Source organism: Abramis brama, assembly GCF_963993115.1.
Source record: "Abramis brama genome assembly, chromosome: 4".
Lineage (NCBI taxonomy): Eukaryota > Metazoa > Chordata > Actinopteri > Cypriniformes > Leuciscidae > Abramis > Abramis brama.
Genome location: NC_139966.1, coordinates 2901383 through 2915344, shown reverse-complemented (window position 1 = coordinate 2915344; position 13962 = coordinate 2901383). Strand labels below are relative to the sequence as shown.

At 35.7% G+C, this 13962-nt stretch overlaps 1 long non-coding RNA gene across 1 annotated transcript in view; it reads right to left on the bottom strand.

Annotated features, from left to right (window-relative positions):
* The window catches only part of LOC311081573, a 40969-nt gene that overhangs the window by 7716 nt on the left and 19291 nt on the right, over positions 1-13962 (bottom strand). The gene's annotated exons all lie outside the window — the stretch shown is intronic.

Below are 13962 nucleotides of genomic sequence, written 5' to 3'. Positions count from 1 at the left end.
TTTATTAAATGGAGAAAAAAAATGTAGCCCTTCAGAATCAGATTGATTTGCGTTACGCTGGCCTTAGCAAAAGTAAGCGGAGTTTTCATTTTGATTTCCGCGGTTGTTTGGATGCACCGTTTTTATTGGCCACGCAGCGGCAACAGTTGAACTATTTTAAACTTTGACCGCGGCGTGCGCGCGAGCTCGCTGAGCTCCGCTTTGGTCCGAGTCGCGCGGCGCAAGCCATTGAAATATATCGGTTTCATTTCATAGCGCAGCGCGGTCCGCGTCCTATCTGAAAGGGCCGTTAGTGACTGAGAGTACTTGGTGTGATAATGTAATGTAAGTATTGCATGTCCGTTATGTCACGTTCATTTGTGGAATATGCAGTGAACATTGCCAAAATTACAGAAGTGTAACGTGCAAATTAACCTGCAAACGTTAGCCCAGTGCATAACAACAGTCGTTGATTGCTAAACAGAAATCAGTCAGTGTCATAAGTAGTATACTGTTACTGTAAGGTTTAGGATGGCCCTATGCAATATTTACACTGCTCTATTCCAGTAAATGTATAAGCTAACGTTATGTCTTGGCCCAAGACATCTTGGCAATGAAATACATTTATCAGGCAGGTGCCTGTGCACTCAGATATTGTTCAAACCTTGTCTATATCAAGAATGTGTCCCAAAACGGGAAGGCCTGTCAAATATTTCTGTTCAAATCCTAAGTCTTCATATTTGAAATTATTTCAGTTTTACTGCCTATAAATCACATTATCTGGTAAGCAATATTTGGACATTAATATAATGGAAAGTATATTAATCATATGCTTTAGGCTATATACTTAGTGATACATTTTGAAGAATAAAACTTGTGATTGGCTTAAATATTAGGGCTGCACAATATATCGAAATATTGCAACTGTATATATTACAATATGCATAATTGCATATCGCAACGGCTTGCAATAACTGGGATCATGAACAAAAGACAAAAAATCACTCACTGGTTTTGGCTGACTTTTGTAGCTTTAATAAGAATCAGTATATTTACTCATGCAGTGAAAACTAAGCAGTGTTTATTTTTACATTTGATTAATCAGTTTCTGTTGTTAAATAAACCTAATGTAGGATAACCTGAACCCCTAAACCCCAGTGATGTTAAAATAACACTTCTGATGCTACAGTAAAACACTGATGTTCACTGTCTTGAAATTGTAGGGATATTTTCTTATCACAAAAAGAATGTGAAACATGTATGTGTAGGTTATATCATTTTAAAGATATTTTAAAGATAATTTAAGTTAATTTGACACACTTTAAGCATTATCGTATCGCATATTGAATATCGCATTATTTAATGAGTTATCGCATATCTAATTTTTCTTCAATATCGTGCAGCCCTCTGCTATTATGAAACATTTGGCTGTTTATCTCTTTTGATGTGATAAAAACACTAAATAATAATTTTAACTATGTATTGGTATGTAATTTACGGTAGTGTAAGGTGCTGGAAAAAGCTTTAAAATGGACCTGTAAAGTGCTTGAAAAGTGCTTGAATTTGACCTTGGAAAAAGTGTACGAACCCTGACTGTATCCGCGCCACTGATCGCAGCGGCAACAAGCACTTTCATCACTTGATTTAAAAAACACATTTCAGCGCTAGATCATCTCTTATTTAACAAACGAACGAAATGAATGCTCTGCTGGTTAACTGGAGATGTTTATTTGTAGAATTGGTACATTCGTGCCGCGAAATGTTTTAAAAAGTGGTGGGGACATGTCCCACCCGCCCCACTCGCAAATTACGCCTATGTAACACGCACGCCTGATAAATATGTCAAGTATAGCAGATCGGTACGTAGGTAGTGAATTTAACTACCTTGTACTCATGTCAGTCAGCCCTCCGCGGCTGCTTTAAACCTGAAGTTCATCTGTCTGTCACGCGAGTCGCAAGTAGAGAGTGGTGTTGCGTGATAGCATTACTGGACTGACACGTGATATGCCGACATAATATTTTTCTTTTGTAGCTATTTTTCGTAGCTATTGTACATAAATGTCCTCAGGAAACTATTAAAATGAAATTATTTATTAATTCATTATTATTATTATTAAAATTAAAAATTTAAATTGTTTTTATTAATCTGATTGGGTGGGCCACCGGTCAATCTGGGTGGGCACGTGCCCACCCAGGCCCACCCATAAATCCGCGCCTGGAAACAACCCAGCGCTTTTTAGAGTGTATGTGTCTCTCACTCTGCTTGCCAGTGTATCTGTGTTACTATGGTTACCAATGTTTATAGTAGCGGATTAATTTTGAACTGTAATCAAACTGACTGGAACTACCTGTGCATTAAACGGTTTTACTGCACACCTTCCAGCCAATCAGAATCGAGTATTTAAACAGCCCATGGTATAATAATAATAAGTATTTTACATAAGGGAGTATGATTTTGGCAGCACTGCTGTTGTTTTCAGAAAGAAAATGTGCAGGCAGTAAAGTCAAATGACAAATTTCATCTGCATCCCTTTAGTAATGATGTTCATGTTTAGATGTAGGCAACCCTTACGAAACTAAACCATTGTTTTACTACAAAAAACACTGTAGTGTTTCAAAAAACACTGTTTTATAATACTGTAGTAAACACACAATATAAGCGAAAAATCACAGCTAGACAGTCCAAGTTGTAAATCATACGAGTTTGGTCAAATACATGATCAAAGACAAATAACTAATAAATACATGATCAAAGATCAACACACAAATTGCTATCATGTAATTTCTGTTTCCGCAGCTGGCGGCACGAATTGACGTTGTGCACGTGCACGCGAGGGCGGTCAGATTCTGGCAGGGAGTCGGAATTCGGCACAACATAGGAAATTTGATGAGAAGTTTTCAGATAGGGCATTTATTGGAGGAATAAAATATACATTTTCAAAAAGGAAAAAAATGTGTTTATTAAATTACCTGATTGGAAAGGCTAAACTGGCAGTGTGGAAAACACGGAAAAACAATTTACAATTGGCAACTATAGATCCTGAAGAATTGTGCAAGTGGCTTGTAGCAGGGAGGCTTAAGATTGAATTTGCATATTATAGGTTGACAAATAATTTTTGTTTTTTGTGATATATGGTGTGTTGATAAATGTCACGGTGGGGTGTAGGTTGAAGAAGACTAGAGAGTCAAAGAGCTCCAATATAAACTTTTACTCACAATGTCACACAAATAAACGACATGAATGGACAAAGACTGACTGAAGTACTAACACTGATGAACTGAAAACAGTAACTAAATACTAACACTGATGAACTGAAAACAGGTGATGATAATTAACTGAACACAGGTGGAAGAAGGTAAACCAATTAAGGATAATGAGAACAGGTGCAAACACGACAGAACAGAATGTGACAATGAAGTGTTATGTATGTTACATGAGGATCAGGTTTTAAAGGAGGTTTTATAATAAGAACAATACAAATGTATGTATAGTAGTGGTTATATTGTTCATAATTGTGAAGTAAAAATGTATAAATAAAGGTATTGTTAAATCTCAAACCTCTCTCTTATTTTTATTTTTTATTATTCATTTCAAATTTGCAGAGCTGTTTGCTCAACCATTCCTCTTAATACATCAAAGATCAGGGGTCTCATTTATAAAACTGTGCGTAGGAACCTTACTAAAAGTGTACGTGCGCCTGAAAGCCAAAAATGGCGTACGCAAAAAAATATTCAGACTTATAAATCCGTTCGTACGCCAGAACCTGCGCAGAATTCACTTTATAAACCCCAGTCAGCGGAAGATTGTGCGCACATGCGTCTCCACCCCGAAATAACCATATATGGAGCTTACAACGCCTAGTTTTACTATGCAGATCCTCATCTGCATATTATTTGCATATGATTATTCATCCACGTGATAACGTTTAACGGTATTACATTAATAAAAATCAAGTAGTTGTCTATCCTTGCCTTGTTTTTGAATACATAAATCAAACAGTGTAAAATACATTTCAGAGAAAGTTTTTCTCAATCTTTTCCACTGGCCAAATTGTATTTTTAATTGATTTATATTTTTAATGGAAACAGATAGGCCTTGGGCATTATTTGCTCGAAACTATTTTCTCAGACAATCTGGTATTATCCTATCATGATAAGCAATTATCTCTGTGGTTAAAACATTAAAGCACAGCATAAAGCACGCCACAGGAAAAGTGTTCAAAAACATCGCATCCACAACAAATATTTGATTGAATATAAAAAATGTTGTAACTTCTCAGTAATGATTTCATGTTTAAGTGTTTAACTCCATTAATTTGAATGGCATATTTAATCTAAATGTTTATATCAGAAGTAAAACATAGTTTAAATCATTATTTTATTTATTTAAACTGCGTCAGTTCCACTAAACGGCCCAACGCGCTCGCTGGCGCGGACATTTAAGAAGGGATGGATATTTGCTTCAAGTGACAGGCTTGGTGAGTGAAATTATATTTGTATTATCTTATCCAACACATTTTAGATTAGCGTCGGGCGCAGGAGTCATTTATCCCGCCGGTATAATAGCAACAGCGCCCGAGACCCGCCCACAAAGTTACAGCGTTTCAGATCGTTAAAATAGGGCCCAATAACTTATTACAATTACTAATTACATAACACAATAGTTTTCATGGATTTAAATGTTTGTATCAGCCTACCTTCTTTTACTTGACTCAGTGGCACTCCTTGGTTTCCACAGTTTGTGTGAAGTCTGGCTTGTATTCAGTTGTGGCCACTCGCAGTAACTCTTGCACGTGTGTGTCAGTCAGGACAGAGCGATGCTTTGATTTCACTTGTTTCAGTGTTGAAAAAAGTGATTCACACATGTAAGTTGACCCAGACATCGACAATAGTTTGACTGCAGCCTGTTTGACATTGGGATATAGTAACCACTATTCACAGAAATAAATTACATTTTAAAATATATTCAAATAGAAAACAGTTATTTTAAATTGTAAAAATATTTCACAATATTATTGTTTTTGCTGTATTTTGGATCAAATAAATGAAGCCTTGGAATGAATTAAATCATGAATTACATTCTGCATGATAAAATATAAAGATATCACGGTGATCTTCTGTCAAATTGTTTTAGTTACTAGTAAAACCATGTTTTACTACATTTTATACATGTGAGGACAAGCGGAGAGTACAGAATACTATAGATTAAAACATTTGCTAGATGGCGAATATGTGCATATTAACAGCCTTGAATTAACCATAATTTAATATTACCGTATATACCCGACTATAAGACGACCCTGAATATAAGACCCCCCCATTTTCCAGACTTATTTTTGCACCTCTCTCTCTCTCTCTCGCTCTGCGTCTCGCGCGCACCTCTCTCTCTCTCTCTCTCTCTCTCTCTCTCTCTCTCGCTCTCTCTCGCTCTGCTTCTCGCGCGCACCTCTCTCTCTCTCTCTCTCTCTCTCTCGCTCGCTCTGCGTCTCGCATGGCAGAGAGGAGCAGCGTTTTAATTCAGTTAAACACAGATATTATGTTGCTTCTCTAATTTTACATGCAAGTATAGCCGAAATCATTTGTCTTAATAGGTTGCATTTCAGTCACTATTTCATATTAATTCCGTTGTTCTTTCTCCCTTTCCCCCCGCGATTTTGTCTATATCGCGAATATAAGACGACCCCCCATTTTTCAGCCTATTTTTAGGACAAAAAACCTCGTCTTATATTCGGGTATATACGGGTATTAATTTAATAAATTACGTGTATCAGCAATCATAAATCAAATAAGAAATGTCTTAGAAATATATGTTACCTAACCTAGGTGACGAGGATCACTCTTCGCTTTGTGTAAGTTCCAGTACGAAACAGCGCCGGGACGCACCTGTTATGATTTTCCGATGGTAAAAACAAATTATATGTTGTTGTATTACTTATCAATATATAGTTTTTGGCAGCGAATGCCTGCCGGCATCACATTACATTTTCATCAACAGTTTACAAACTAGTTTGTTGTAACTTAGCTATATAGGCGGGGAGCTCAGTTTTTCCTGTTGTAAATACATTTGGCCAAAATCGCATTTTATAAAAGATGAAATGCTACTGTAAGCACAGGCTATTTAAGTGTAGGCTATGTATTGGCTATGACTAGATGGCAAATGCTAGCCTAGACCTCTCTCTCAGGCGATGTCCCACGTCTCAGTCAGTGAGTCAAGGAGTGCTGCAAGGAGATGGAGAGGCACAGTGGCTAGAAGAGTCTATCATGTGCCCTGTCCCAACAGTCTCTGGCACACTGATGGCAACATGCGCCTCATAAGGTTAGTTTAATTGTAGCTTTTGTCCTGCTAATGCAGCATGTAAATGGTGTGACAGTAGTGACGTAGTGTTTTAGCGTAGTGCGTCTGTGTTGCTATTTATTTATTTTTTTACACAAACACACTAGATAGAGGTCCTTTGTTTTAATAAGTACATTATTAACCATTTACTCTACTTTACAGATTTTGAAACTCAACGCAACAGTTTCAAGCATCAGCAGCACAAGCTCCATGGTGACTGCCCATGGCACAGAGAGCGAGGTGAAGACCTGCAGAATTGGAGATGTGACGGGGACCATTCCCCTGTTCCTATGGGACACTCATATAGATCAGGTGCTGACTGGTAGAACTTATGAGTTCACAAATCTCTCCACAAGATTGTTTAATGGTCAAATTAATTTAACCACCACAAGAAACACAAAAATCAAGCAACAGACCAACACAGTAACATTAGCCACCACATCATCAAACACAGACTAACACTGTTACACAGGAAATAGAGGGCAGCACAACTTCTATTAAGAAAGTCACAGTTAAGAAATTGTGCCCCAAGTGTCACAGCACGCAGACAGATTTCAGCACAAAGGAAAAATTCCCCAGGTGCACCACCTGTAAAATTGAGGAGGCAGGAGAGCTACATTACTAAATGTAACGGGACTCTCATTTTGAAAATAGACGTGGAAGAAATCTCACTGTCAATCACAAATTCTGTCTTAAGTAAATTCTTAAAAACTGAGGCAGACATAACATTTCTAGACGCCCAGGATATCGAAGAGTTCCTACTCACCTGTGGGCCTGTCACTGTGACACACACAGATAACAACCATGTCACACAAATTACAAAATTTACCCCAGTTGAAACACAAGAAAGTGACAGTGAACTCTGCACAATCACAGAAGCGGTGTCACTGACTCAAACAAAAGAACAAAAAATCCCTGGTGAGAAGAGACCCGCTTCACCTGCACAAGAACCAAAACAAACACAACCTAACACAAATTCAGAGTAAACATTTAGACATTTACATTTAGACATGGTGGGTTTTTCTTTTCTTTAGAAGAATTTTACTACTTTCATTTATATTATTTTACATCCTGAAAAATACATATGTATAGATTTTTTTCTTTAAATTTATTAACTATTTAATTTATATTTACTAATTTAATTGACTAGAATTGTTCAACTTTTTTGACTTATACTACTACAGTTATTGTAACTTTTGTTTTGTTTTTGTAATTTTGCTGTATATATGTGACGGGTCACTCCATCCTACTGTTGCTGCTACACATCACCACGGACAACCACTGGGCTCAGGTTTCTTTATTGCTGGAACACAGTATTCAGTGTGGAATCGTGGGTTCAGCAAATAGATCTCGGGACAACAATCCCTTATCTCTTTATCTCCAGTGTGGGTAAATGCTATACAGATACAGGAATGTATTTGTGTTAGTTACAAATGTATGTGATACTACTAATGTGAAATAAATCAAATTAGATATCAAGCATTTTGAGATAAAGGTCTGAGGCACTCAGGAGGATGAAGATTAAAAAGCCTTTATTAATCCATGGCTAGTATAAAAATAAAAACATGCCTACGCGTTTCAGCCAACAAGGCTTTCGTCAGGGCTTGAAGTGTTTTGACAAACAGCTCACTTCCTTATTAAGACCAGTAATCAATAACAGCTGCTTACGTTGAGCAGGTAAGAAGTCACATGATTGGATGACTAGTGTCACAAAAATTACTTACGATCATTAGTCCTGTTAAATTTTGACTACAGAGAAAAAGCATATATTTCTACTAAGAAAAAAAAAAAAAAAAAAAAAACCTTAAATGATTAAACTAATAAATCTGACTACAAAAAAAACATATCTAAAAAAAAAAAAAAAAAAAAAAACCTTAAATGATTAAACTAGTAAATCTAACTACAAAGAAAAAACATTTCTACAAAAATTAAACTTATCTATAAAGCCACTCATCTTAAAAGAAGTTTAAATTACAAAAAAGGAACAAAATCTAGTTCTCCATTTAGACCAGGGAAACATGTAGCTTTCAAAGTGTAAATCCAAAATGATTCTCGTTGCAAGAGTTTCTTTAGCCCATCACCTCCTCTAATTGAGTTTTCAATATGCTCTATGCCTATAATTTTAAGGGAGTTACAACTTCCATGGTTTGCATCTTTATAATGTACTGCCATAGGATATTGAGGATTTCCAGATCTTATTGCATATTTATGCTCAGCAAGTCTTACCTTTAATTTACGCTTAGTTCTCCCGATGTAAAAGCAACCACATGGGCATACTAGTCTGTAAACTACATATGAAGTATTGCAATTAATGAACGAATTTATGTAAAACTTACGTCCAGAGGAGATGTCAATGAAAAAATTAGCATTAGTCATATTATTGCAATAATTACAGTGTCCACACTTATAGTTACCTTTTCTGGTAGGGAGCCATGTTTTTTGTTGTATGGGGGGGAAGATAATTTTGAACCAGTTTATCATTTAAGGTTGGTGCTCTTCTAAAGCTGATGGTTGGAGCATCTGGAAGGGCTTCCCTAAGAACACTATCACTTTTCAATAAATCCCAATTTCTTTCAATAATTCGTTTAATTTTGTTCGCATGATTACTGTATTGTGTCACAAAGTATACTTTGTCTGATCTTTGTTGATTTTTCTCTTTCGAAACTAGCAGTTGTTCTCTTGGGAGGCATTTTGCCTTGTTGTACGCTCTGAGTATAGTACTTTTTTGATATCCTCTTGTTTTAAATCTCTGACACATATCTTGAGCATTTCTTTCAAATTCTTCTTCTGTATCACAAATACGTTTAAGTCTTTGAAATTGGCCATAAGGGATATTATTTTTTAGCCATGATGGATGGAAACTATCTGCTCTAAGAATTGTATTGCGATCGGTTGTTTTTCGAAAAATAGAAGTATGTAAGTCTCCATTAGCTTCTTTAGTGATTTTAAGATCTAAGAAGTTAATTTCAGATGAAGAAAAGTCAAGGCTCAACTTCAAACTTCTGTTAGTGTTGTTCAGATATGAATGGAATTGAAGCAGTTCGGTTTCTGAACCAGACCAGAACAAAATAATGTCATTACTTGTTTTCCAAGTAATGGGATAGCGCATCTAGTCCTTCTGTATGGTCAATGTTCGTATACAGTGCTTCCACGTCCATGGTAACCAGAAGTGCGGATCCAATGTTCTGTATATCCTTAATTTTGTTCAGTACATGCGTGGTGTCTTGAATGAAGGAAGGCAGTTCTGATACATATGGTTTAATAAAGAAGTCTACAAATTGAGAGGCTGGTTCGGTGATTGATTCATTTCCACTAATTATTGGTCTACCTGGTGGATTCTCCAAATTCTTATGTATTTTTGGGAGCATGTAGAATGAAGGAATTCTTGGATGGTCATTCAACAGAAAATCATTTTCTTTTTGTGAAATCCATTGTTCATTTTTAGCATGTAGGAGTATTTCCATAAGTTCAATCTTCATTTGCTCTATTGGATTAAACTGGAGATGTTCATAATACTCTCTATTATCCAACTGTTTATTGGCTTCTGTGACATATTGATCTCGGCCCCACACTACTACAGCTCCTCCTTTATCAGCTCTTTTTATTATAATATTTTCATTAGCTGACAAGCACTTTATTGCATCATTTTCTTCTTTTGTCAGATTGTATCTCATTATACTGTTGGATGCAAAAAGTTTATCAACTTCATATGTAACCTTTTTGTAGAAGGTATTAAGAGTCTGATTACATATATTTGGTGTAAAGGTAGACTTGGGTCTAAATGAAGTTCTCATATCCTCTTGTTGCATATGACTTCGAGAGGCAGCTTGACTAGGGATAATGTGATGCCAAACTTTCAATTGGAGATTGCGATGAAACTTAAACAGATCAATTTTTGTTTGGAACTCTCTTGCTGTATTTTTAGAAGCAAATGTTAGACCTTTTGACAAAACAGAGATTTGACAAGTAGAAAGAGGGACGTCTGAAATGTTAATTACTTGTTCATCTTCATCTTGCCTTTGCTTCTGGTGTGCCTGCTGTAATTTATGGGTCCTTGATGACTTGCTTCTACCTCTTCTTGTCTTCCGCTTCGTTGTCTCTGTGATACGTTGTTTCTTTGAGGTCTGGTGCCTAAAAAAGTAGACGAGGAGGACTCTTCTATCTCAGAGTGGTCTTCATCACTGCTAGGTAGTTGAAAGGAGACAGTTCTTCTCTGTTGTAACCGAGTTTTGAAACTTCGTTTTTGTTTCCACCAATAAACTTTGTTATCCTTATAATCTGATAAATCTCTGTTAAATTTCCGTTTAACAGAAATCTCTGTTAAATTTACTAGTATGCCCATGTGGTTGCTTTTACATCGGGAGAACTAAGCGTAAATTAAAGGTAAGACTTGCTGAGCATAAATATGCAATAAGATCTGGAAATCCTCAATATCCTATGGCAGTACATTATAAAGATGCAAACCATGGAAGTTGTAACTCCCTTAAAATTATAGGCATAGAGCATATTGAAAACTCAATTAGAGGAGGTGATAGGCTAAAGAAACTCTTGCAACGAGAATCATTTTGGATTTACACTTTGAAAGCTACATGTTTCCCTGGTCTAAATGGAGAACTAGATTTTGTTCCTTTTTTGTAATTTAAACTTCTTTTAAGATGAGTGGCTTTATAGATAAGTTTAATTTTTGTAGAAATGTTTTTTCTTTGTAGTTAGATTTACTAGTTTAATCATTTAAGGGTTTTTTTTTTTTTTTTTTTTAGATATGTTTTTTTTTGTAGTCAGATTTATTAGTTTAATCATTTAAGGTTTTTTTTTTTTTTTTTGTCTTATGCATGTTTTTATTTTAATAAAGGTTTTTTAATCTTCATCCTCCTGAGTGCCTCAGACCTTTATCTCAAAATATATGTGGATCCCTTGACTGAAGAGCACCAGAGGTATATATATATATATATATATAATTTTATACCCAAGAAGCACTCTCAGCATTCTCCTGTCTTTTGTATCTAGATATCAAGCATATTCACAACAAAAATGCATAACTGGTATGTCTTTGAAACAAAATAAAACTGTGTGTGATCGTATAGTGGTTTTAGAATATCTAGGCTGAATTATAATCTCTACATACAACATACAGTACATTTCAGCAGTACAATAATTACATTATATTGAAATAACAAAATAAGGAACATTATCATTGCAAACGCAACACTCGAGCACATGTGTGGCTAATCTCAAGACTACCGCGCTGGTCTGCAAGATAGCTAAACTCGACTTGCACACAACAAATAACATGACGATGAAACCATTTACACAACATAAGATTATTACCTGGAACACAGTATGACAGTGTTGAATCGTGGGTTCAGCAAATAGATCTCGGGACAACAATCTAAATAGCATGTAAAGCAAGTGACAATTAGCACGCTAGTTCACATGAAAATATGCTTGGTTGCAAATCTCTAAAACATGGCTTTACAAGACACATAAATCATCAACTAAACTCAAAATAGTTAACTGAAATCATTATAAGTACATTGTGTGACAAAATACGAGACATATGTACTTAGAATTATAAGAAAACATCGATTGTCCCAGACCTCCCAAATTGCGTGACTTACCCCTTATCTCTTTATCTCCAGTGTGGGTAAGTGCAACGCAAATCCCACAGTCACACTGAATCAAACTGCCCCTAGATGGCGTAGTTGCATCACTTTTAATATAATTTAACTAGCAACTCTTTTTACTCCGTTACATATATACACTGTCAATGTACAAACTTTTGTTCACTCATTAATTCTTACACTTTAACACTTCATATTTACTACACTTTTTTTTGCTTTAACACTTTGCTTTTACATTTATTAAAACATCATAATTCAAATGTTCTTTAATGATCTAATTAATGTGTTCAAAATTAATCTTGTTCTGAAGAAAAATGAAATGTTCAACAGCAATGTTCCATGTCACTACTTTCTTTAAACTTCAGAAACATCTTGTGCAGACACAATTTTTTAACTTTCAACTGTTTACTACATTTTCTAAATAAATATAAATCTCACACTTTTAAAATAAAGCAAATATTTTAATAACTATTTTGCATTACAGTTAAAATTTGTATGTCCAATATATACAATTAATACAATTAAAATATCCCAAAATCACAAGACCAGTGTTATATATTTTGTTAAATTGGTTACTTACAATATCCCAAATGTTTCCAACCAGGGCCGGATTCAGCCAGCCCCACTAGGGGGTGCAGGTAGAATATCAGGGGGGGCAAGTCATTTTTGGGGTGTCAAATCCCCCCAAAACCCTAAAATGCATGGAAATCTATACTAACTATACTATCATCATATCAGTTCATCTATTCATACATCTATCTTAGGGCTAGGCGATAAAACGATATCTATCGCGAAATAACATTTTCTCGATAGAAATATGAGACTATTGCATAGAACTCATTTGTCCAATTTTTTTTTTAAATAGACATAAGAATAGCCAATCAGAATTTAGTAGCGCTGTGCCGAACCAATCATTGTGGGAACAGAGCCATGTTCCCAGACTTCCCACTGTTACCTACAGCACTTGTGAATTAGCAAGCGGTACACATGTGGATGTCTGGGCTGCAGGAGCCGACCGGGCAGCGGAGAACATTAATGTTACGTCTGATGAAAAATTTACAGAGAACTCCAGCGTTATACCATAAGAGGGAAAAAAAAAACAAAGAGATTTAAACATTAAAATAAAATAAGCCTTCACACACAGAATATAACCTAGCAGTCCCCCCCCCCCCCCCCCCCCCCCACACACACACACACACACACACACACACCTGATTCTGGTCTGATTCTACACAAAATAATTAACATCTGGCTTGACACTGCTAATAGCTTAGCATTTCATTTAGTTTATGTTGTCTTTGAAAGCTGCTCTAATTTGCACCAAGGATTTAAACAAAAATGTATCTATATTCTGTTTGATTTTTTGTTTTAAAAAAACAATTATTCTGATAATTTGTTGTTAGTTCCTAGCTAATTCATTTCATATTGACAATATTATCTTTTGAAACTTGAAAACCTTCACTTTTTGTTTAGTTTGTAATATGTGTAACTTTTTTTTTAGTTATCTGAAAAAGTTGTGCTGTGAGGCAATAAATGAAGGGAAATGAAATGACAAGTGTCGACCACACTTTGTCGCTCCTTCTCAACAATCTCTCAGCACTCAGAATAAAGCTTTGAAAGTTGTCATGTTCCTTCAGTACGTCTGTCATGTTTAATCTATGACAGGAAAGAAATATTTCAATCCAAACAAGCTGCTGATGATTTCACATCTCACTTATGAGCAACGGAACATTTAAATTTGACAAATATAGTGATTTGATTTATATTGTGATATATATCGATATGGCCAGAAATGAAAAAATATATTGTGAAATGAAAAAATCCTATATCGCCCAGCTCTAATCTATCAGCTCCTTTGATCCATTTGATTTGTCTTGTAGGTTTTATGTTGGATGGCCTTCCTGACACTACCCTCTGCATTTACCCGGGCTTGGGACCGGCACAAATAGGACACTGGCTTGTGCCCTGTTGAGGCTGCATTTATCTTTTTTTTTTTTTTTTTATCTGTCTGTCTGTCTGTCTTGTCTG